At 43.5% G+C, this 22,276-nt stretch overlaps 2 long non-coding RNA genes across 2 annotated transcripts; both read left to right on the top strand.

The window, feature by feature from the left end:
- The first annotated feature begins 1,901 nt into the window (after nucleotides 1-1,901).
- On the top strand, nucleotides 1,902-3,357 carry LOC140464135 (uncharacterized). The gene is made up of 4 exons (XR_011954857.1): nucleotides 1,902-2,029; nucleotides 2,139-2,289; nucleotides 2,527-2,589; nucleotides 3,135-3,357. It is a non-coding gene; the product is annotated as an uncharacterized lncRNA (long non-coding RNA).
- A 16,648-nt stretch (nucleotides 3,358-20,005) lies between these two features.
- On the top strand, nucleotides 20,006-21,454 carry LOC140464134 (uncharacterized). The gene is made up of 4 exons (XR_011954856.1): nucleotides 20,006-20,135; nucleotides 20,245-20,395; nucleotides 20,632-20,694; nucleotides 21,232-21,454. It is a non-coding gene; the product is annotated as an uncharacterized lncRNA (long non-coding RNA).
- The last annotated feature ends 822 nt before the right edge of the window (nucleotides 21,455-22,276 follow it).

The following is a 22,276-nucleotide window of genomic DNA, read 5'->3' as shown; positions in this document are numbered from 1 at the left end:
AGATTAGGGACTTTATACAGGAAAAGACTTTAATGGTTAGTCCCTGTAAGTTGGATATGGAGAGGAGAGTGCTTCTGCCCACATGCGCTCTCTCAGTTAGTACTCTATCATTTGTTAGGAAGTAATGTCTCAAAGGACATTGAGCAGCTGTGCAGAATCTGGACTCAAGAATTGGGGGTGGAGAGATCTCGTCAGAGGAGTGGGAGGATATTTGGGAGAACGTAAGGAAGATTTCGATTTGCAACAGGACAGAGGCTATGCAACTGAAGGTACTCCACAGGGGGCTCATTTGGCACTGCAGCGGCTTGCGAGATTTAAGACAGGAGCGATCCCAATGTACCCCAAATGTAAAACAGATGTTGGTACTCTTATTCATTGCTTGTGGTCATGTCACAAGCTTCGTAGGTTTTGGGGTGCTATAGTCAGTGTTTTTGAAGGGTCGTGGGAACTGAGGTCAAGGTGGATCCGGTGTCCCTTCTTTTGGGTTTGCCAAATCTCCCTTCTTTGGACATGCATGGGAAGAAACTGTTTAATATTATTTCATTCTGTGCGAGGAAGAACATTCTAATGAGCTGGGTGTTGGAGAATCCCCGGGGATTCTTGGAATTGCATAGATTAGTTATGGAGCACATCCCCTTGGATTCCTTATGAGTATGGTGCACTACGTTTCATAGAGCATGGCAGCCCTTTCTGAATTATATGGAGGCAATCTTGTTGACTATATTGGTTAGGGCCTTTGTATAGTCATGAAGACTATGTCTGGCGGTCTAGGGACCCCTGGGAGAAAGAATTCTGAACAAACACAGGTATGCCTACTGATGTTCCTGGTGGTGGGGAGCTTTGGTGGAAGTGCGCTGAGTGAGGTAACTTAACTGAATGTAATTTATCTTGGTTCAACTTGGCTTAATTTAGTTTTTTTTAGTTATTTGTTAAACTGTAATTTTCGTAGATTTTTTTTCTCTCTCCTCAGTGGTTTGTGGAGTAGTAATTTGTTTAGTTATTGTTGTTATATTATAATATTGTTATACTGTTTTGTAGTGATTTTGTAATTTTGTTAAAAGTTTTTTTCTCAATAAAAATATTTACAATAAAAAGGCATCTGGATGGCTATATGAATGGGAAGGGTTTCGACCAAATGGGCGAAGTACTGGCAAATGGGACTAGATTAGGTTAGGATATCTGGTCCACATAGATGAGTTGAGCTGAAGAGTCTATTCTACTGCTGTATATCTCTGTGACTCGAATACTCATAATTCACAGTTCCCCAATATTTTGTTCTTTGCCCATTAAGGTGACAGATTTAAAATTCTTGGTGGACATGCAAACTCATTTTGTAGGATTTCCAGTTTGCCTTTTGCAAGGTTTGTAGCTCAGGTTGAGATTTAGGGAGTAGGTTTGCTCGCTGAGCTGTAGGTTTGATATCCAGACGTTTTGTTACCTGGCTAGGTAACATCATCAGTGGTGACCTCCAAGTGAAGCGAAGCTGTTGTCTCCTGCTTTCTATTTTGATTAAAGTAAAACCACCATCATCTTACCAGACCACAGGATTGCTCTCTCATTTGAGAGAGATAACTGGTGGTGATTTAACCTTAGGGTCATACCTCAGGCTAGGGGAGAACATTCCTCCATGGTAATCTCAACTGGTGCGTGAATTGAATCTTATTAGAATCACATTGCATCGCAACCGACCAGCCAACCAGCTAATCGACCCCCTTGTTGTTGATAACCTTCAAATAAATAAGTTTGTCTTAGTTCACAAAACCCAGTTTCGTCCTGAATGTTAATTAGTGCAAACAACGTTTGATTCTAGTCAACTTTGAAATTGAGTCTTGTCGAAGTTCTTGGAGTCTCTCCTGGTGTTAATAACCCACTGATATTTGGACGGAAGGAAGAGGAGAACCGGAAGTATTGCTGCCATCGGAAGTGCGTCGCGCTGAAAGTGCTTTATCACTTACAATGGCGGCTCGGTGAGGAATAGAGTCATGGAGATGAGGAGCTGAATGTAATCCGCCTTCATCGGCTGAATGAGGTATTGTTTTATGCAATGGCATGGTTTGGTATGTTAGACAAGCGATTAGCCGTTTTTACACCGTGACGCGAACGGTAAAAGTTGACGATATTAAAAGCTTACGTTTCAGTTTGCAGAGTTGAAGGCCAAGGCCCAGGCCCAGGCCTGACCCCCCGCCCGCCCCAGTTTCCTGGATCTGGATCGCAGGGAGGGGGATGACCTGACCCGATGGTGGAGGGTCTGCTGCACGGGTACGACATGCCACAAGACAAATATTGAGGGTGAGGGTTTTAATGTAGTTAAAACGCGGCGTTTGTATCGTGCCCTTGTTTCCTCATGGTCCCCAGTAATTTCAGACCATTTGACTGAATGATGACTTTTTTTACACGTGTTAGACTTCTGATGTAAATGAAGAAGCCTAGAATCTGACTCCAGTCTGAAATAACAACTTCGCTAGTAATTGTTTATGCTTTTCAAACGACATTTCTTCATCGTACGTTAACTTTTTTTTCCCCTAGGCTTAATGAAATTAACAAAGTTAACTGGCAAGGAACTTCAGTTTGTGACACTCCCAGTAACAAGTAAGTTTTAAAATAGAGCAATAGGTCTGTAAATCTGAATGCCTCGATAGTTGGAACAAGGGATATTTGGGGGTGGGAGAGAGGATATACTTAAAATGGAAGAAATCTTGTTTTCAGGGACCTGAGAACTGGGAAGAAACTGATTGAACTGGTTGAAGGGAGAATCTGCATTAGGATTATTGTACAGATGCATTAATGCCTAATGAGGTCTATCTGGGACCAATGACTAGTTTTTTTTTGTTTTAATTGATACCTAGTGGGAATAAAATATCAAGTTGAACCCTGTTTTAAATCTTTAATTTGACTTGAACATTACACCCAAAATCATTAAGAGTACTGCATTGATTTGTAGATCAATAACTAACATCCATGAGTCTCGAACTAAGATAAATAGGTAATCTCCATGCCATCCAGACAACCTTGCTGTAGCGTAATGGAACCATTGCATCCTGAAGTATTGAAAATGACTTGAGGTTAATAATGTAGGTGAAGATTGCAAAGCTCTATCTGATTTTGTACTGATTATTTCAATGTATTGATTGCAGTGACTTCATCTAGGATTCAGAAATGGGCTGGATTGGAGTACTTTGAAATCCGAATGATCTTCCAGAAACTGCATCAATTTCTAAACTTCCACACTGAAATTTGAATGTGAAATGTAATTTTTCCAGCATTTTGCCTTCATTGTTTTGACTTGGCATATGCAACAGGTGAAAGAATGAACAATCCTGTTTCAGCTGTATGTTAAATAAAGCATTTAATGTTCAATTTTTTTATTCTTGGCTTGTTTTAAAGGGTGACTTAAATCAATTCAAGATCTTAATTGGGCAATTAATTCTCTGTGGAGATATTTCTTTCCCAATAAGGCAGGTAGATGGTGGATAAGACAAATATTTTAGAATGGGGAGTTAGTGTGGTGCTAGAGAAGGTCAGCAGGTCAGGCAGCATCTGAGCAGGGGAATTGACATTTCAGGCATAAGATTATAACTGAAATGTCAGTTCCCCTCCTTGGATGCTGCCTGACTTGTGCCTTTGTTGTGTCACGCTCTGACTCTGATCTGCATCCTTACTTTTCCCCACTTCGAATGGGCAGACATGGAAGTGATCTTGAGTAGAGAAAAGTACAAGGTCAACTCTTTTTTTTTTGGAAGAAAGTAGTAAAATCTAAAGTTTTTATATTTAACTTCTGGAATGTACCATTCTGAAACAAAACGGTGACATCAAACTGAAGCTTCAAAGAATGGAAGTAAGGGAGCAAGATGAAGAGCTGTTGGAGGATACATAAGAGCTTAAGACTGAGGCAAGTTAATTATTACCAGTGTGAATATGGGGATGCACAAAAGGCCAGAGGGGCAAGGAGCATCGCTTCCTCATTGGGAGGGGCAAGTCATGTGGAATTTGTAAATGTGGGTGAGAATATTAAAACCAAAAAGAAAATGAAGTTTCTTTTATATAGGATAAAAATGGTTATTGGGTTGCTGCCCAATGACATTGGGGAGAGAGTGAGTACTGGGGCTTAAAGAAATGGCTGAAGAACTGGATGATTGACCAAAAAAAAGGTAGTCTTTGTGGTGGACGACGTGAGTAACATTCCAAAAACTTGAGGGAGCTGTCACCAAGTAGGTACTAGGAAAAACTGAATGGCCTGAAGATGGGTAAATCATCTGGATGAGCTGGTCTACACCCCAAAGTTCTAAGGGAGATAGCTGAACAGATAGAGGTGTTGGTAATCTTCAGGAATTGCTAGAATCCGGGAGGGACTCAGGACTGGAAAATTACTAACGTGGCACCCGTTTAAAAAGGTAGTGGGGCAAAAGATGGAAAATTTATAGACCAATTAGTCTAACCTCAGTCATGGCAAAGATTGAGATTTCTGAATACGTGAGAGCGTATGGTAAAATAAGGCAAAGTCAGCATAGTTTCATCAAGGGAAGGTTATGCCTGACAAATCTGCTAGAATTCTTTGAGGAAGTAATGAGCAGGTTAGACCAAGGGCAGCCAATGGATGTTACTTACTTGGACTTCAAGAATACCTTTTGAGTGATGTTTGAGGCAAGGAGCTAATGTGGATAGATACTTGGCTATCTGGCAGAAAGCAGAGAGTGGGGAATGAAAGTACCAATGAAAAGTGGTGTTCCACAAGGCTCAATATTGGAAGCACAACTTTTCACTTGGATGTTAACAATCTAAATAAAGGAAGTGAGGGCATCTGGCTAGGTTTGCAGACAATAAAAGGCAGGTGGAGGGACAGGCACCATTGGGGAGGCTGCAGAAGAATTTGGGTAGGTTACAGTGGGCAAAGAAGTGGCAGATGGAGTACAATGAGAGGAAAGTGTGTGATCATGCACTTTGATAACAACAAATGACTATTTTTCTAAAGGGGGAGGTAATTCTGAAATCTGAAGTGCAAAGAGCTGTGGGAGTTCTAGTCCAGGATTCTCTCAAGATAAACTTGCAGGTTGAGTCAGTAGTTAGGAAAGCAAATGCAATGTCACTTATTTTGGCAGGGCTTTGAATATAACTACTTCTGAGTCTGTATGAGGTCCTGATCAAACAACATTTGGAGTATTGTGTGCAGTTTTAAGCTCCATATCACAGGAAGGATGTGCTGGCCCTGGAGTATGTTCAGAGGAGGTTCACAAGGATGATCCCAGGGATGAAAAGGTTAACATACAGGGAATGTTTGAGGACTCTGGATCATTCCTGATGAAGGGCTTTTGGCCAAAATGTCGTTTTTCTTTCCCTGCTCCTTGAATGCTGCCTGAACTACTGTGCTTTTCCAACACCACTCTAATCTAGAATCTGGTTTCCAGCATCCAAGAGTTTAGAAGGATGAGAGGTGATCTGATTGAATCATACAGAATACTGAATGGCCTGGACAGAGTGGATGTTGGGAAGATTATTTCCATTGGGAGAAGAGACTAGGATCTGAGGGCACAGCCTTCGAGTAAAAGGGAAGATCTTTTAGAACAGAGAAACTTCAGCTGGTGTGGTGAATCTATGGAATTCATTACTGCAGAATGCTGTGGAGGCCAGGTCATGAGTACATTTAAGACAGAGATGGATGAGTTCTTGATTAGCAAGGGGCTCAACAGTTATGTGGAGAAAGCAGGAAAAGGGAATGGAGAACCTTACAAGCCATGATTGAATGGCAGAGAAAAGTCAATGGGCTGAATGGCCCAATTTCTGCTCCTATATCTTATGGTCTTAAAATGTTTGGTCGAGGGGGGGGGGGGGGTGTAGATGAGGGGAGGATGGTGGCGGTGATTTGTAAAATTTCAGCAAACCCGTTGACAAGGTCCCACAAAAGAAATTGATTTTTTTTAAAAAGTAAAATCACTGTATATTCCTGTTTAGGATGAATAGAGAGGTTGGCACGTGTAGGATATGATGGATGATTAGAGATATTGAGGTTTTGGTTAAGAAGGAAGCAAATGTCAGGTATAGACAGGAGAGATTGAGAGAATCCTTAAGAGTATAAAGGCAGAAGGAGTATAAATTAGTGGGAATCATGTTGGTTGTTGTCTGCGTGTGTGGCTACTAAGGATAACTCGACTGGGACAACACTACTATTATAGGGCAAGCCAAGCAGAGAACAGCCAGGGAATTCCTAGAGGCATGGCACTCGTCCACAGATTCAATCAATAAGCACATCGACCTGGACCCAATATACCGACCACTGCAGCGGACAGCTGGAACTGACAACCAGAAGCAGCAGAGACAAACCACTATAATTGCCGGAGGAAACATCACAGAAGCGCTTCACAGGAGGCTCCCAAGCACTGAAGATGTCACCTAGACAGGGGACGAAACGTCTGCAACACAAATTCCCAGCTCAGTTCTCAGGATAATGTTTAAACCCAACTATCTTTAGTTGCTTCATCAATAGCATTCCTTCCAACTGCAGTCATAAATAGGGACGTCAATGAGGTTTGTTATCTTCAGTAATATTTGTGATTCTTCAAAACACTAAGCAGTCCTTGTCTGTAGTAGTGCAAACATTCAGTTTTGGGTTGATAAGTGGCAAGTAACCTTCATGTCACACAAGTGCCAGGCAATAACGATCTCCAACAAGATAATCTAATCAACTCTGGTAGACATTCAAATGGCATATCTATCGCTGAAACAAGTCCCAGGGGTTACCATCATCAAAAAGGTTCCTGAGACTAATCAACTGTGGTAGAGTGAGCGGTTGGCTGTCCTGCAGCAATACCCAGTGCTGCTGGTACTGTCTGCACTGGTCGTTCTGGCTGGAGACTTCAACTACATTTGATACAGATGGTTCATCCAGAAGGGCTGACAACAAACCAGATGCCACGTCCAGATTCCTGATGGGAATGGTTAAATTCGCCAAGCTGTACAACGTTTTCATCACCCCTGCAGGTGGAGCACATCGAAGATATACCTGGTCACAGCCAGTCGGGTTTCTCAACTAGAGGATAGATTTCTGTTTATGTCTTGCACATTCTCAGTCAGATCCACCAACTTCAAGCCAGCATTCTTACCTGACCACTGCCTCCTGCTGGCCAACTGTTACCGACAGGACAACCAGCAGGCTGGCAAGTGAATATGGAAACTGAATGAGAAACCTGACCCCAGAAAACAGAGGAACTCAAAAGGGATTACACAGGTTGGAGAACCTTGAAGGCCCTCTGAGTCTCCAGTGAACTGGTGGGAAATAGTCAAAAGGAACATCAGGAGGTTCTTTGAGAATAAAGATGTTCGGAAGGCAAGAGAGAGAGATGGGGAAATGTGTCCAAATTCCAGACAAGTATTCAGAACCTACTCCTGCTGCAGACGATCAGGGTTAATGTCACTGAGGATCTCTCAGGAGGTGAAGAGCCATTAAACCCCACTCTTTGCCTCGGAGATGTCCAAAATAATCTTCCAGTCCAGGGTCTGCACTGTAGAGAAGGATGAAATCTGCTTGCGTTTTATTTTCTTCCAGAAGGTGCATGAAAGCTTTGAACTCAGCAGCCTGAAGGAAAAAGATAGCTTGGTAATGTAATTTCAGTCTGACATCCTGAGGATCAGGAGATCCTTTTACGCCAGACTATATAACATGAAGCCCACACACAGTATTGTCTCTCCATCATTCCAGTCCTCAATCATGGATGTCTTAGATAACAGTATGTGGGAGAAGCTGGACCAGCTGTTATGTCTGGATGAGCCGACCAAGGGCCTTGAGTCCTTAGAAAAGAACTCCCAAAAGCGATGGCTTACCACCTGAGTTATATTCAGCTCTATGGGACTTGATTGGCCAGGACCTGCAGACGACAGTATGCTTCTAGCAGGTAGCATGTGCGAATCCAAAGGTATCATCAACCTCATCTACAGGCAGAAGGAAGAAATTAGAAATTGGTGACCAATTTCACTTTTTAATGTGAATTACAAAATCCTGTTTAAGGTCATCACCAACCAGTTCAGATCTGCTTTGGAATCAGTGATTCACCCCTACCAAACCTGTTCTGCACCAGGCAGGATAATCAGAGAGCATCAGGCTCCCCAGGTAGAGGACTGCCAATGTGCAGGTTAGGGGAGTGGACATCTGTCTCTTCAGCCTGCATCAGCAGAAGGTCTTTAACAGGATATTGCACGTCTACATATGGGACATGCTCTCAAAAATGGGCTTTGGAGAGAGAATCCACAATTGGATCTGATTGCTCAAACCAACATCAATAGTGCAGTCACAATGAATGAGGGGGAAACTTTCTGATGCCCAATCAGATTTGGAGTAAGACAAGGCTGTCCACTTTCTCCTGCCTGTGTTGTACAGAGCCGTTTGCTAAGCCCATCAAAAAGGATGCGAGCCTGAGAGGAGTGATTATTTCAGGCAGCCAATGCCTGTATATAAAAGCCTCCTTATGCCTGGATGAAGTCACCATTTTCTGCTCAGATCAGCTGTCAGCATGTAGACTCATGAGCATATGCGACCAGTTCCAACTGATACTTTATCCCCTTCACTGTCAGGACAGCTTACCTGAAGGTGCTGGCAATAGAGTTTGGGGATGTGAAGGCACACGCAAAAACATGGGAGTACATTACCAAGGTGAGGCAGAAACTGGGCTTTTGGGAGCACTGCTCCCTCTCTATGTGGATAAAAACCTGGTCATCAGGTGTGAGGTACCCTTGTATGTGATGCAGGTCTGACTCAATCCCAGAATCTGTACCGTTGTTGTCACCAGAGCGGTCTTCCACTTTACCGGAGGTCTAAGATGGACCATGTTTGCAGGGAGCCAATGTACAAAACTCTTGGGGTGGGGGGGTACCCGACTCACCCTGATGGCTATCATTGTGTGCAGACGCATGAAGCTGGGCACAGGCCTTCGGTACACAAACACCAAGTGTCACTATATACGAAGGTTCTACCTGTCCCTGGTGTTGCAAAGGATGGAACTGGCCTCATTTCTCTTAAGTGCTCTAAATACTTGGACTTCCGTATCACCTGTACTTAGAGTCAAAGAGATGTATAGCACAGAATCAGATTGATGAGGAGTGGTGGACGTGATCTATGTGGACTTCAGTAAGGCTTCTGACAAGGTTCCTCATGGTAGACTGGTTAAGCAAGGTTAGATTTCACGGAATACAGGGAGAACTTGCCATTTGGATACAGAACTGGCTCAAAGGTAGGAGACAGAGGGTGGTGATGGAAGGTTGCTTTTCAGACCAGAGGCCTGTGACTAGTGGTATATCACAAAGTTCGGTGCTGGGTCCACTACTTTTCATCATTTTTAGGAACGATCTGGACGTGAACATAGGAGGTATAGTTAGTAAGTTTGCAGGTGACACCAAAATTGGAGGTGGAGTGAACATCGAAGAAGGTTACCTCAGAGTACAATGGGATCTTGATCAGATTGGTCTGAGGAGTGGCAAATGGAGTTTAATTTAGATAGATGTGAGGTGCTGCAATTTGAAAAGACAATCTTAGCAGGACTTAGCAACACTCCCTTACCATTAAGTGTCTGAACAAAGTGACCTTGGAGTGCAGATTCATAGCTCCTTGAAAGTAGAGTCGCAGGTAGATAAGATAGTGAAGAAGGCGTTTGGTATGCTTTCCTTTATTGGTCAGTGCATTGAGTACAGGAGTTGGGATGTCATGTTGCGGCTGTACAGAACATTGGTTAGGCCACTTTTGGATTATTGCTTTCAATTCTGGTCTCCCTCCTATTGGAAGGATGTTGTGAAACTTGAAAGAGTTCAGAAAAGATTTACAAGAATGTTGCCAGGGTTAGAGGAATTGAGGCTGAAGAGGCTGGGGCTGTTTTGCCTGGAGCATTGGGAGGCTGAGAGGTGACCTTATAGTGGTTTATGAAATCATCAGGGGCATGGATAGGACAAATAGACAAAGTATTTTCCCTGAGATAAGGGAGTCCAGAACTAGACAGCAAAAGTTTAGGGTAGAAGGGGAAAGATATAGAAGGGAGCTAAGGGGTAACCTTTTCATGCTGAGGGTGGTATGTGTATGGAATGAGTGCCAGAGGAAGTGAGGGAGGATGGTACAATTGCAGCATTTAAAAGGCATCTGGATGGGTGCATGAATAGGAAGGGTTTGGAGAGATATGGACCAGGTGCTGGCAAATAGGACTAGGATATCCAACCGGCATGCACGGGTTGGACCAAAGGATCTGTTTCCATGCTGTACATCTGTATGACGCTTAAGTGTTCAGCACGCCACATCCGGGAGACAACACAGGAAAAGGAGAGTGTGAATCCACTTCGGTTATTCCTGAGCAGACTGTCAAAGTCATTTGGCAGAATGCCTCATCATCAGAACCTTCCAACAGGCACCAAAACTGTGTGGCTGGCGGTGAGAAGGACAGTAACTGTGAGATCCTTCATGCAATCCTTGAATCTCTGCACTACTGCACACAGCCCCTGTAGCGATTCCAAGGTGGGGTTAGAGATTGTCACACACCACCTGCTGAAATGTGCCTTTGCAAAGGAAGTCTGGAGAGAGATAAAGTGGGTTTTTCGTGGTTCATCCTGAGCAGATCCATGATGGTTGACTCCATGATCTGCAGTGTTTCATGGGATGTACACAGAGTGTGTACATTGACTATGCCTAAGGATAATCTACTTGGTGAAAGATGCTGTTGGTGAAAACTGCTGGTCTTCCACAGCAAGGATTTGACCTCAACCAAGTGTTGCAGGCTGGCAGATTCCAAGGTCCAGGACAATGTGGTGAGGGGCACACTAAAGCTTGGGGCAGCTGTCACCAAGGCACAATGGGAAAGACCACTGTCTAAGATCTTTATGCCAAAGTACATGGGCTTTGTTCAGCTTACAGTCGCCCGCCCCGTGCCTTAAATGTATGTGAATAACATGTTGCATAAGTAAGAAATGCCTTGGGATTGTTTCTTCTCCGTGTAGGAAGACCGTACAAAACTGAAGTGCTCTAGTCTCTATATTCATAAAAAGATCTTCATATGCAAATAAAACATTTTTGAAATAAAATCAACTGGAAAGGCAACTGGACTACTATATAAATATTATTTGTAAAAGCTCCCCCAGGTCAGAGGTTGAGAATGTTGCAGCAACTAACTTACCACCTCCTGTCTTCAAAGGTCTACCCGCCATCTACAAGGCAGGAGTGTGATGGAATACTCTCCCTTTATCTGGGTGCGTGTAACTCCAGTACTATTCAAGATGATCACTGCCATCCAAGATAAAGCAGGTTGTTCGATGGGCATCACATTAATTATTCATTTGTTCCACCACAGATGCACAGTAACAGCAATGTGTACAACATACTAGATGTGCTGCAGCAACTTGCCAAAATTTCAACACATTCCAAACTGCAGCCTCTGCTACTGAGAAGAATGAAGGCAACAGCCAGAGGGGAACAACATCAGCTGTTCAAGTCTCTCATCATCCCGATAGCAAAAAAAAAGTTTAAACAATTTGATAGAATTTATCTTAACTCCAAATTTTAAATATCTCAAATGGCTAAAGAATCAGTAATTAGATGGCACAGATTTAATTGACTGATAAAAGAACTATAAGAAGGCATAAAGAGGAACGTTTTATGCAATAAGCGAATCAGACCTGGTATGCACTGCCTAATATGGTGGTGGACATAATGTTAGCTTTCAAAAGGAAATTGGTTAACTACTCAGGATTATAGAATCCCAACAGTGCACATAGAGGCTATTCAACCCATTAAGTCTGCACTGATCATTCAAAGAGCATCCAAACCACTTACCCTTGCCACCTTATCTCTGTGACCTCACATTTACCATGGCCAACCCACCTAGCCTGCACATCCCGGGACACTGCAGGGCAATTTAACATAGCTAGTCCATCTTTCCTGTACATCTCTGGATTGTGGGAGGAAACTGGAGCACCCAGTGGAAACCCATGCAGACACAGGGAGAATGTGCAAACTTCACACAGACAGTCACCCAAGGCTGGAATCAAACCAGTGTCCCTGGTGCTGTTAGGCAACAGTGTTAACTACTTGGCCACCATGTCGCACAGGAAATGGCATGAAACATTGGTAGGACACAGCTCAAGAGTAGAGGAATGGGACCAGCTGGATTGTTTTGTGAAACAGTTGGCACACACACACTGGACCAAATAGATAGATTTTGACCACAAAATAGTACAAAATACGTGGGCTGAATTGTAACAGGAGAAATTTAAAACAGACAAACACGAAGTGCTGCCCATTAGCAAAAATAGCTGATCATCCAGATCAGGGACAGTGCATTTCAAGCAGAATTCTTCTATAAGTCCCTGACATGGGTAATGATGAAGCTGAAAGATTTAGGAGGTTGAGTAGGATTCTTCTCAATCACTGAAGAATGGACAACATTCAACTTGACCCATCACTGAAAAACAATAAACAGAATGACAATTTATGTAGTCACAACACTTTGGTGTAAGTTAGAGAAGGATAATGCTCAAATTAAATAAGGCTTTGTGCAGCTCACATTTGAAGACTATTTGAAGTTCTGGTTACAAATACAGGAGACATATTCACAGGCTAGAAAAAGTTCTAAGATACAAGATTGTCCACTCATGATAGATTGCAAGTGACCAGCAAAGGCTGGAAAAAAAATGCCTGAGGTTGTTGACTTGTTCGCTGAGCTGGTAAGTTTCAACACCATACTAGGTAACATCTGGAGGATTCAATATGGTAGTGATCCAGTAGGTCTGCCCTGCTGAGCTCTGCATCAGAATCCAGACAAAGTGGTGCACTCACCCTCCCTTTATTACCCATTGTGGTAGAAATGGATAGTTTTTGACCCCCCAGAAGTGCTGTGTGTTAGTTTAAGAGTGTTAGAAAAATGACTAAAAGGAAAGGACAGTGAGGATTACAGCAAGCAGGGCACTCCCCTGCAACAATGGACACGTCTGCGGCCATAGTGTCGGTCTCCGTGAGTGTTCCCGGGGACTTACCTGTGGAGGACAGCCTGATCTTGGAGTTTGTGAAACTCAGAGAGAAGTTCGATTCAGCGATGGAGGAGACCCAGACCAGGCTGGAACCAATCTGAAGCATGACCAGGAGATCCAATGTCTCGGGTAGCACGTTGTGGAGGTGGAGCAGCAGACCGCGGTTTCTGAAACCGCAGCGGAATCCTAGGGGGGGGGGGGTCCGGGTCCAGGCCCTGGTACAGCAGGTACGGGCTTTGGTAGAGCAGGTTAACGACCTCCAAAATTGAGGCCATCAGAAGAACATCTGCCTGGTCGGGCTGCTGGAAAGGGAAGAAGAAGGTCAGCTTGTCAGCTTCTTGGAGCAATGGCTCCCACAGTGTTTGAAGCTGGAAATCAAGGCAGGCTGGGTGCGGTCGAGCAGGCCCACTGGGTCGCAATGCGCAGGCCCGGATTGGACCAGCCCCCCCCACCCGGTCCCAGTGCAACTCCAGCATTATAGAGATAAGCAAATGGTGCTTATCCACAGGCTCTGATATACAAAGGATCACAAATTATGCTTTTCCAAGACTTTTCTGCAGCCGTGATCCACAAGAGGAAGGCCTTTGATGAGGTAAAAAGGTGGCTGAGGGATTTGAATATTCAGTACTCTGTAAGATATCTGGCAATATTACATTTCAGCCACAGAGGGTCCATGTTTAACTTTGACTCACCGGACTTCCTGGATACCTTAAAATAGACAACCTGGTTTACCTGGTTGTCGGGTTTTTTTTAATATATGGGGTGTCGTATTTGTTTTCTCTTTTTCTCTCTCTTCTCCCTTCTCTCTCCTCTCCCATTATCCTTTGTTTTTTTCCCATCATTTCCTTTTCCTTTCTCTCTCTTAGTATTTGATGGGAGGGTCAGTGAGGGGAGGCGGGGGGCTATATTTTTTTACCAGGAGTGCCTAAGGTTAACGTATGGATGGGATGGGTTGAGTGTCTACTTTTAACTTTCTTGTTATAAGATGCATGTAACTTTTTCTTACTTTGTGTTGTCTGGGGCTGGGACGAGGCTTCAGCTAGAAAGAGGCAGAACACATCAGATGGCCTCCTTCTTTAGAGACCACAATATCCCTTCCCACGTGGTTAAAGATGCCCTCCAATGCATTTCATCCACATCCCACCCCTCCGCCCTCAAACCCCACCCCTCCAACCGCAACAAGGACAGAACCCCCCTGGTGCTCACCTTCCACCCTACCAACCTTCACATAAACCAAATCATCCGCCGATATTTCTGCCACCTCCAAACGGACCCCACCACCAGGGATATATTTCTCTCCCGACCCCTTTCCGCTTTCCATAAAGACCATTCCCTGCATGACTACCTGGTCAGGTCCACGCCTCCCCAACAACCCACCCTCCCTTCCTGGCACCCTCCCCTGCCACCGCAGGAATTGCAAAACCTGCACCCACACCTCCTCCCTCACCTCCATCCAAGGCCCCAAAGGAGCCTTCCACATCCATCAAAGTTTCACCTGTACATCCAACAATGTCATTTATTGTATCCGTTGCTCCCGATGCGGTCTCCCCTACATTGGGGAGACTGGACGTCTCCTAGCAGAGCGCTTTAGGGAACATCTTCGAGACACCTGCATCAATCAACCCCACCGCCCTGTGGCCCAATATTTCAACTCCTCCTCCCACTCTGCCAAAGACATGCAGGTCCTGGGCCTCCTCCACTGCCGCTCCCTCACCACCCAACCCCTGGAGGAACAACACCTCATCTTCCGCCTCAGAACACTTCAACCCCAGGGCATCAATGTGGACTTCACCAATTTCCTCATTTCACCTTCCCCCACCTCACCCCAGCTCCAACCTTCCAGCTCAGCACTGTCCCCATGACTTGTCGTACCTGCCTATCTTCTTTTCCACCTATCCACTCCACCCTCCTCTCTGACCTATCACCTTCATCCCTACCCCCATTCACCCATTGTTCTCTTTGCTACCTTCCCGTAATCTCCTCTCTGCCTATCGCCTCCATCCCCACCACCATTCACCTATTGTACTCTATGCTACTTTTTCCCCACCTCCCTCTCATTTATCTCTCCACTCTGCAGGCACCCTGCCTCTATTCCTGATGAAGGGCCTTTGCCTGAAATGTCGATTTTCCTGCTCCTTGGATGCTGCCTGACCTGCTGTGCTTTTCCAGCACCACTCTAATCTAGACTCAGCTAAAAGCAGCCATGGAGAGGTTAGTGGATTGTATGAGCTCCCCCTGTGGGCAAGGAGGAATGTCTCCTTTCATTTGTGTTAGATGTTGGTTTGTTGTAGAAGTAGTCATTATAAGTTTTGATTTGTTAGTTTTGGCAGCTGTATTTTCAAATTTATATGAAATGTTTGCTGTTTTCACTTGGCATTTTATGAATGGGTTCTTCCTCTTGGGGGGTCATGGACTGTTTCAGACAGCTGTGGCTAACCGTTCATTTAAAAGGTGCACCTGGAACGTTAAGGGGAATCATTCACCAATTAAGAGAAGAAAATGCTTTCAAGCATTCGAAAAGAGAGGGTTGATGTAGCCTTTCTGCAAGAAAAACGTCTAACTGATAAGGAGCACTTGAAGTTACAGCAGGGAGGGTTCGGCCGGTTGTTTTTCTCATTCTTTTATTCAAAAAGTAGAAGAGTTGCTATACTCCTCCGGAAGAATCTCCCATTTCAACTGTTAGACCAAATTAAGGATGAATATGGGTGGTTTATGATTCTTAAAGCTTTAATACATGGGGAGGAATATGGGACTTTGGATGTGTGGAGATGTCTCCACCCTGAGAGTAGGGATTTCACCTTTTTCTCTAACCCACAGAAGTGCTATATTAGGATTGTCATGCCTTTATCCTTATCGACCTTTTTGAATTCAGTGCTGTCTTGCAGAATTGGGAACATAGCCAGTTCTGATCATGCAGCAGTTTCACATGGAGTTTAACGCCATTGGTAATGGGACAGGCTCGCGGCATTGGTGCATGGATTCTTTCCTCCTGAAGGATGGCAAGTTTATTCAGTGCTTTTCACAGGAATTTAAAACTTTTTGGGACATTCAAGTAGGTACGGCCAGTACTCCGTCAGTGCTCTTGGAGCTGCCGAGGCCTACGCAAGGGGTTTGATGAATTCTTACTCAGCGACATGGAAGTGGCAGTAGGGAGAGCAGCAGTGTTCGCTCGAGGTCTGGCTGAAGGCAGCTGAAACAGCCTACTTTGACAGACCGTCTGTAACCAAGTTGCAGTGGAATACAGCCCTCAGGGCTACTTTGAATGCTGCACTTACCCAGACAGCAAAGAGGGAAATCTCCTTTGCGAAACAAAGGTTATTCGAGTATAGTGATAAACCGGGTAGATATCTAGTGTACCTGGCTAGAAAGAAGAGTGCCCTCCAATCTATCACAGCCATTAAAGAGAGTGCTGGTACTCTCTCTTGCGATGCCAAAAAGATTAACACAACATTTAGACATTCTACTCTGAGCTGTACCAGTCGGAGGGTTGTGAGGACAGATTGGCAAAGATGGAGTCCTTTCTTAAGACCTTGGACCTTCCAGATGTAACTCCAGAGCAGGCATCTTTTTGAATGCCCCTTTGACAATCCAAGAGATACAGGAGGCGGTGAGGCAGCTCCAGAGTGGTAAAGCACCTGGCCCAGACAGATTTCAAAGTGATTTTTACAAGGAGTTTATAGACATACTGGCCGGGTCACCGTTGGATATGTACAACTACTCATACAGTCAGAACTGCCTCCCATCCTCTGAGAGAAGCAAATATTTCTCTTATTCTCAAGAGAGGGAAATCCCCAGAGGATGGTACTTCGTACAGGCCCATATTTGTGGATTTTAAACTTCTGTTGAAAGTGCTGGTGTTGAGGTTGGAGAGGGTTTTGTCCTTCATTGTAAAGGTGGACCAAACAGGTTTCATTCAGGGTCAATAATATTAGAAGAGTATTAAATATGGTTATGGTTTGCCAGCAAGGATAGATTCCAGGCTTGGTAGTCTCCCTGGATGCAGAGAAAGCATTTGACTGGGTGGAGTGGCCGTATCTCTTTTATGTACAGGAGCAGTTTGGTCTTGGGGGCGTTTTTGCCAGGTGGATAGCAGTGTTATATAGTGACCCGAAAGCAGCGGTTCTCACTAATGGTATAGGGTCTGATAATTTTAGTATCGGTAGAGGCAGCTGACAAAGGTGCCCTCTGTATTACTATTTACATTGGTGATTGGTGGTGGAGGCCATCCGGAGGGACCCCAATATAATTGCCCTGGAGGAAGGATCAGGCAGGCATAAGATCTCTCTTTATGCAGATGACATTCTTCTCTTTTTAACTGTTTCAATGATATCTGTGCCCTGTTAAATACAAGTGATTAATCTATTTGGTTCATTCTTGGAGTATAAAATCAATTTCATGAAGTCGGAGGGCCTTATTAGAATATCCGATCTTGGGGATGAAACCCGTTTCCCTTTCAGGTGGTCACAGGGAATATTTAAGCATTTTTATCACCTTTGTTTTTATCGCCTTTGTTCAATTATATAAAGCTAACTTTGTGCAGTTGCTAGAGAAGACAGGATCTTCAGCGCTCGGAGGATCTTCCGATATCCTGGTTGGGTAGAATAGCTCTGGTAAAAATGAATGCTCTTCCTCATTTATTATATCCCATGCAAATGCTCCCTTTGATGCTGCCTAGGCAAGCACTACAGAGGCTTTACAGCCTTGGCTCGGATCTTCCATCTGGCATCATAGGTAGCCTCTTATTAAGCTTGCCAAATTGCAGCTTCCCCAGGGGATGGGAGCTGTGTATATCCCAGATTTTAAGAAATATCACTGTGGGTAATTGGGCTTGCTGTGGTTAATTTGGCTGGACATCGAGGCCTCCCAGGCAAAATGCTGCCTCATCAAAGACCCAGTTGGCCTTAACACGGTTAAAGCATGGAGAATGATGTGACAAGGTGAGGGCAATTTACAAAAAATTTCCCCTTTCAGTCCCATAGTAGGAATGTTAGCATTCCGGCCAGGATTGATGGACTCTGGCAGTCTCCTGTTTGGGAGATCTATTTGATAGGAGGTCATGATGTCTTTTGAACAGCTGAGCAAGAAGTATGAATTTTCTAGGAGGGACCTCTTTCATTACTTTCAGATTAGGGACTTTATACAGGAAAAGACTTTAATGGTTCGTCCCTGTAAGTCGGATATGGAGAGGAGAGTGCTTCTGCCCACATGCGCTCTCTCGGTTAGTACTCTATCATTTGTTAGGAAGTAATGTCTCAAAGGACATTGAGCAGCTGTGCGGAATCTGGACTCAAGAATTGGGGGTGGAGAGATCTTGTCAGAGGAGTGGGAGGATATTTGGGAGAACGTAAGGAAGATTTCGATTTGCAACAGGACAGAGGCTATGCAACTGAAGGTACTCCACAGGGGGCTCATTTGGCACTGCAGCGGCTTGCGAGATTTAAGACAGGAGCGATCCCAATGTACCCCAAATGTAAAACAGATGTTGGTACTCTTATTCATTGCTTGTGGTCATGTCACAAGCTTCGTAGGTTTTGGGGTGCTATAGTCAGTGTTTTTGAAGGGTCGTGGGAACTGAGGCCAAGGTGGATCCGGTGTCCCTTCTTTTGGGTTTGCCAAATCTCCATTCTTTGGACATGCATGGGAAGAAACTGTTTAATACTATTTCATTCTGTGCGAGGAAGAACATTCTAATGAGCTGGGTGTTGGAGAATCCCCGGGGATTCTTGGGATTACATAGATTAGTTATGGAGCACATCCCCTTGGATTTCTTATGAGTATGGTGCACTATGTTTCATAGAGCCCTTTCTGAATTATATGGAGGCAATCTTGTTGACTATATTGGTTAGGGCCTTTGTATAGTCATGAAGACTATGTCTGGCGGTCTAGGGACCCCTGGGAGAAAGAATTCTGAACAAACACAGGTATGCCTACTGATGTTCCTGGTAGTGGGGAGCTTTGGTGGCAATGCGCTGAGTGAGGTAACTTAACTGAATGTAATTTATCTTGGTTCAACTTGGCTGAATTTAGCTTTTTTTAGTTATTTGTTAAACTGTAATTTTCGTAGATTTTTTTTCTCACTCCTCAGTGGTTTGTGGAGTAGAGTAGTAATTTGTTTACAGTTATTGTTGTTATATTATAATATTGTTATACTGTTTTGTAGTGATTTTGTAATTTTGTTAAAAGTTTTTTTCTCAATAAAAATATTTACAATAAAAAGGCATCTGGATGGCTATATGAATGGAAAGGGTTTCGACCAAATGGGCGAAGTACTGGCAAATGGGACTAGATTAGGTTAGGATATCTGGTCCATGAGTTGAGCTGAAGAGTCTATTCTACTGCTGTATATCTCTGTGACTCGAATACTCATAATTCACAGTTCCCCAATATTTTGTTCTTTGCCCATTAAGGTAACAGATTTAAAATTCTTGGTGGACATGCAAACTCATTTTGTAGGATTTCCAGTTTGCCTTTTGCAAGGTTTGTAGCTCAGGTTGAGATTTAGGGAGTAGGTTTGCTCGCTGAGCTGTAGGTTTGATATCCAGACGTTTTGTTACCTGGCTAGGCAACATCATCAGTGGTGACCTCCAAGTGAAGCGAAGCTGTTGTCTCCTGCTTTCTATTTTGATTAAAGTAAAACCACCATCATCTTACCAGACCACAGGATTGCTCTCTCATTTGAGAGCTAACTGGTGGTGATTTAACCTTAGGGTCATACCTCAGGCTAGGGGAGAACATTCCTCCATGGTAATCTCAACTGGTGCGTGAATTGAATCTTATTAGAATCACATTGCATCGCAACCGACCAGCCAACCAGCTAATCGACCCCCTTGTTGTTGATAACCTTCAAATAAACAATTTTGTCTTAGTTCCTTAGTTCACAAAACCCAGTTTCGTCCTGAATGTTAATTAGTGCAAACAACGTTTGATTCTAGTCAACTTTGAAATTGAGTCTTGTCGAAGTTCTTTGAGTCTCTCCTGGTGTTAATAACCCACTGATATTTGGACGGAAGGAAGAGGAGAACCGGAAGTATTGCTGCCATCGGAAGTGCGTCGCGCTGAAAGTGCTTTATCACTTACAATGGCGGCTCGGTGAGGAATAGAGTCATGGAGATGAGGAGCTGAATGTAATCCGCCTTCATCGGCTGAATGAGGTATTGTTTTATGCAATGGCATGGTTTGGTATGTTAGACAAGCGATTAGCCGTTTTTACACCGTGACGCGAACGGTAAAAGTTGACGATATTAAAAGCTTACGTTTCAGTTTGCAGAGTTGAAGGCCCAGGCCCAGGCCCAGGCCTGACCCCCCGCCCGCCCCAGTTTCCTGGATCTGGATCGCAGGGAGGGGGATGACCTGACCCGATGGTGGAGGGTCTGCTGCACGGGTACGACATGCCACAAGACAAATATTGAGGGTGAGGATTTTAATGTAGTTAAAACGCGGCGTTTGTATCGTGCCCTTGTTTCCTCATGGTCCCCAGTAATTTCAGACCATTTGACTGAATGATGACTTTTTTTACACGTGTTAGACTTCTGATGTAAATGAAGAAGCCTAGAATCTGACTCCAGTCTGAAATAACAACTTCGCTAGTAATTGTTTATGCTTTTCAAACGACATTTCATCATCGTACGTCAACTTTTTTTTTTCTAGACTTAATGAATTTAACAAAGTTAACTGGCAAGGAACTTCAGTTTGTGAAACTCCCAGTAACAAGTAAGTTTTAAAATAGAACAATAGGTCTGTAAATCTGAATGCCTCTCGATAGTTGGAACAAGGGATATTTGGGGGTGGGAGAGAGGATATACTTAAAATGGAAGAAATCTTGTTTTCAGGGACCTGAAAACTGGGAAGAAACTGGTTGAAGGGAGAATCTGCATTAGGATTATTGTACAGATGCATTAATGCCTAATGAGGTCTATTTGGGACCAATGACTAGTTTTTTTTGTTTTAATTGATACCTAGTGGGAATAAAATATCAAGTTGAACCCTGTTTTAAATCTTTAATTTGACTTGAACATTACACCCAAAATCATTAAGAGTACTGCATTGATTTGTAGATCAATAACTAACATCCATGAGTCTCGAACTAAGATAAATAGGTAATCTCCATGCCATCCAGACAACCTTGCTGTAGCATAATGGAACCATTGCATCCTGAAGTATTGAAAATGACTTGAGGTTAATAATGTAGGTGAAGATTGCAAAGCTCTATCTGATTTTGTACTGATTATTTCTATGTATTGATTGCAGTGACTTCATCTAGGATTCAGAAATGGGCTGGATTGGAGTACTTTGAAATCCGAATGATCTTCCAGAAACTGCATCAATTTCTAAACTTCCACACTGAAATTTGAATGTGAAATGTAATTTTTCCAGCATTTTGCCTTCATTGTTTTGACTTGGCATATGCAACAGGTGAAAGAATGAACAATCCTGTTTCAGCTGGATGTTAAATAAAGCATTTAATGTTCAATTTTTTTATTCTTGGCTTGTTTTAAAGGGTGACTTAAATCAATTCAAGATCTTAATTGGGCAATTAATTCTCTGTGGAGATATTTCTTTCCCAATAAGGCAGGTAGATGGTGGATAAGACAAATATTTTAGAATGGGGAGTTAGTGTGGTGCTAGAGAAGGTCAGCAGGTCAGGCAGCATCTGAGCAGGGGAATTGACATTTTAGGCATAAGATTATAACTGAAATGTCAGTTCCCCTCCTTGGATGCTGCCTGACTTGTGCCTTTGTTGTGTCACACTCTGACTCTGATCTGCATCCTTACTTTTCCCCACTTCGAATGGGCAGACATGGAAGTGATCTTGAGTAGAGAAAAGTACAAGGTCAACTCTTTTTTTTGGAAGAAAGTAGTAAAATCTAAAGTTTTTATATTTAACTTCTGGAATGTACCATTCTGAAACAAAACGGTGACATCAAACTGAAGCTTCAAAGAATGGAAGTAAGGGAGCAAGATGAAGAGCTGTTGGAGGATACATAAGAGCTTAAGACTGAGGCAAGTTAATTATTACCAGTGTGAATATGGGGATGCACAAAAGGCCAGAGGGGCAAGGAGCATCGCTTCCTCATTGGGAGGGGCAAGTCATGTGGAATTTGTAAATGTGGGTGAGAATATTAAAACCAAAAAGAAAATGAAGTTTCTTTTATATAGGACAAAAATGGTTATTGGGTTGCTGTCCAATGACATTGGGGGGAGAGAGAGTACTGGGGCTTAAAGAAATGGCTGAAGAACTGGATGATTGACCAAAAAAAAGGTAGTCTTTGTAGTGGAAGACGTGAGTAACATT

Source organism: Chiloscyllium punctatum, chromosome 39, assembly GCF_047496795.1.
Source record: "Chiloscyllium punctatum isolate Juve2018m chromosome 39, sChiPun1.3, whole genome shotgun sequence".
NCBI classification, from domain to species: domain Eukaryota; kingdom Metazoa; phylum Chordata; class Chondrichthyes; order Orectolobiformes; family Hemiscylliidae; genus Chiloscyllium; species Chiloscyllium punctatum.
The sequence above is the reverse complement of the archived record's forward strand: the minus strand, read 5'-3'. Positions and strand labels throughout refer to the sequence as shown.